We start from the raw sequence: 3,904 nt of genomic DNA on the forward strand, positions 1-3,904 counted from the left end.
AATTTGATACGCTAATGAGTGGGATGATTATTTAAACTATTTTGGGGAAGGAGCAGGGACTTCCAGGAACTGGGTCACCACCCACTTTTTGACCTTTTACAGTCAGCCTCCTCCGAACTGTCATGGCACCTGTGGGTGTGTCATTTAGCATATGCTAATGTATTACAATGAGCGCATAATGAGGCTCAAGGTCCGCTGGAAGTCGAATCTTCCGCCACCTTGGGCCTAGTTGGTTCTAATCAGTTTTTGTCAACTGGCTTGTGTCATTCTTTAAGGGTTGTGCCCTTCCCTCCTGTCCGAGGCCGATTCTGAGGCCTTCTAGAGGAGGCTGCTACCAGCAGAAGCTGACAGAATGATTGCCGCTGTGGGGCCCAGGTGACAAAGCGGCAGAAGACCTGCTTACCCATCTCTGCCCGGGTTCCAGGACCATTCCAGCACCTCAAGGGTTGAAACTTGGGACAAATTCAAAGTAGCAACTCCAGGTGGGATATGGCCAATCCCACGATGGCCAGAAGCTAACAGAGCTTCTCCAAGAAGCTTACTGGTTTGCAGGCCACACAGACGCCAGAGCAGTTTTTTTAGTTTGTTTGTATCTCTCCAGGGTGTGTGTGTGTGTGCGTGCGTGTGTGCGTGTGTGTGCGTGCGTGTGTGTGTGTGTGTGTTAGGGTTGGGTTTGACTTTCTTCTCCCTGCAGAAACCTGCAAAATATCAACACAAGACCTGGCACAAAGTCTGCAGGCAGTAAGTGAGCAGCTCCCGTCATGTCCACTACCTTGCCTTCCCTACCCTCCTTTCGAAACCCTTTGTAAGACTGCGTGTCTCTGACATCTGCTTTTCCTCCTGATTGCTTCATCAGCCCGGGCTGTGTCCAGCAGATATCAGTGGTGGGTTTTCAGCTGGAAATGAAGTGGAGCTGGTTTGAGTAATTGGTCTCCATCAGAGGCTCTACAATGGGTGGGCTAATGCGCGCCTACTGCTCCCACTTCCTGGCGAAGCTCTGCCCTTGTATTTAAGGGCGTAGGATGCGAGGGAGCCAGTGTCTGGCTCATTGGCATAGAAATTAAAGACCTTTCCTCAAAGAAGGCATGGAGTGTTGTCAGCACCTCTGGCCCAATCGAGGTGGTCCTTTGGGAAAGTCCTCTTGGACTTTGGCTGCAGTAAAAACCAGAGTCCATTTTACACCTGAGCAAGTTCTCCAGGCGTCATCAATTGATCGATCTTCTCCTTTGTGAAGCCTCCACTCACAGCATGACGCACGAAACCACTCTCCTCTGCTCCCGCTGCGCTCTCCTCTGCTCCCGCTGCGCCCTGGCCACATCCCCCTCTCTCTGAAAGACCGCCAACTTGTGATTCTGTGACCCTTGGAAGACAGGGCGGTGCTGGCCCAGAGTCTCCGTGCACCAGATGTGTGAGTGTCTGGGAATGGAACTAGCCTTCCACAGCCAGACTGACTTACTGTGCCCCACAAGCAGGCAATAAGGGACCACGGTGTGTGCACAGATATTAAAAACAACACTAAAGCCCACTAGAAGTCAGTCAGCTTTCGTTCGATCACCGTGTGCAGGCAATTCTAAACCATGTCTGTGGTGAAATCTCCTTCCCCACAGCCTTGCATGCTCCGTTTCCCTGCCAGCGCCACACTGGGAGAGCTGGTTCCTTTCCATCCCCCAGGACACTGGGAGCTTCTTGAGGGCAGGGGCCACGTTTCAGTCACCTTTGTATCCCCAGTGCTGGCACATAGGAGGTGCTCCATACTGTGTTTTATGCAGCACAGTAGGAAGATGACAGTTTTCAAGTCCAACATACCTGGATTGAAATCCCAGCACTATCATGAACCAACTGTTGCAACTTTGGACAAGCTATTTCACCACTATGCCTTAACTGCCCCTCCTGTATAATGGGTTTGATGATATATATACATATATATATATATAGCACACATAGACACACATAGTACCTCATAAATATTTGTTGAATTGACCTAAATTAACAGGCATTTCCAGGCAAAATCATGATGGATCCTGTTTTTCTTTGTAATCCTCTTACTTCTTGCCCTCTCTGTCATGACCCTCTGCTCCAGAAACACACTCCTGTGACACTCAGGTGGGGGCTTGCTCTCAGTCCCATGACATCTGAGGAGTCAGTGATGCAGTGAGGGTCACTGAGAAACTGATACAGTAGACCTATGCATGTGTCATTTTTCTGTACGTTAGGCATCCCTATGTTATCAGGCCGTAGGTATATACCGCTTAAATGAGGCTTCTTAAGGATAGCGGCGCCTTTAAGCCTCAAACCAACAGTGACCCAGTGGATTGATCAGTCAGACCATAAGCTCTGGGAGGGCTACCCAAGCGTGGTGGGTTTTTTGTTTTTGTTTTTGTTTTTGCGGTACGCGGGCCTCTCACTGTTGTGGCCCCTCCCGTTGCGGAGCACAGGCTCCAGACGCGCAGGCTCAGCGGCCATGGCTCCCGGGCCCAGCTGCTCCGCGGCACGTGGGATCTTCCTGGACCGGGGCACGAACCCGTGTCCCCTGCATCGGCAGGCAGACTCTCAACCCCTGCGCCACCAGGGAAGCCCCCCAAGCGTGTTTTGTTCCGCATTGTACCACAAAGTAGCTGCATGTTGTAACCAATCAGTTTATTACCTTCCTTCTATCAAGGATTGGGGCTCGGCACTGTGGGGGTCACTAAGTACTCAGGGATGGGTGGAGAGAATACAGCCCCTGCCATCACTGTGCCCTGCCCCAGATTGAGTGTGCCATGGGGACTTGCAGGGGGAGCAAGCTGAGAGCATCCCAAACGGTTGCTTATCTGTGATTTGAGCTTTGAAGAAGGCGGTGGGTGTGCAAGGGTAGAAGTTTCCTTAGACAGAGAGGCGAAGAAAGGGCATTTCAGATGGAGGAAACAGCATGAGCAAAACCATGAAGATGCAAAGGGACATGACCAGTTTGGGGATCAACAGCTACCTGGTAGGCAGAGGCACAGGTAAAGGCCACATCAAAGGGCTTTTTTTTTTTTTTTTTTGGCCAAGACTAAGATGTAGATTTCACCCCTAAGCACCTGGAGGGGCTACTGAATAAATTGACGCAGCAGAGCCCCGTGATCAGGCTCTGGGAACACCTGGAGGATGGACTGGAGAGGGCTGAGCCCGAGGCAGAGAAACCAGCTTAGAGACTGACCCCCGGGCGCTGACACGGAAGGGGAAATGCTTGCGGGTGAGGGGGGTCGGTGGGAACTCAGAAGCTTGGGAGTCAGGCCTCAGGATGCATGTGCCGACCTCTGCAGGGTGGCATTGCATGACCTTGGGACAATCACCTCCGTGTTCACACCTGAGGGCTGACTCCTCTCTACAGCCTCCTTTGGGTCTGAAATCTTAGGCTTCTGTGATCCCGATCTGAAACCTTCCCCTTAGAACTACAGGGCTAGGAAACAAATCTCCATCTATTTCCAGACGCTTCAAGCTTCTCTTAATACTTTTATTCAGGGCCTGTCTTCCCAGGAGACACTCAGGGCTGTCAGCCTGTAATTAGACTTTCTCGCTGCTCATACAGCCAGGCTGTGCGGCACGGCAGCCGAAGCTGGATTAGCCCACTGTAAACAAATTTGGTCAGTCCCCTTCTCGCCGGCCTCCATTCCAGTTGAGCGGATTTCAGCAGCTCCTGGGTGAATGTTAATGCCTCCTATGTACATGGTTGCAAGAAAATAATCACGTGTGCCTCCCTTTGTTGAGATGCTGTGGCTTTCGCTTCTCAGGTGTCCAGGTGACACAGTGGGGTGGAGGTAGGGGTGGGAGGTGAGAGGATTGTGAGGGGGCAGGGAGACAGTGCAAAGAAACTCGAAAGAGCCTTCAGGCAGGACATGGGGGACCTGGGTTTCAAGGCAAGCTCAGCCACTAATTTTCTTTG

This window comes from Globicephala melas, chromosome 1 (genome assembly GCF_963455315.2).
Source record: "Globicephala melas chromosome 1, mGloMel1.2, whole genome shotgun sequence".
NCBI classification, from domain to species: domain Eukaryota; kingdom Metazoa; phylum Chordata; class Mammalia; order Artiodactyla; family Delphinidae; genus Globicephala; species Globicephala melas.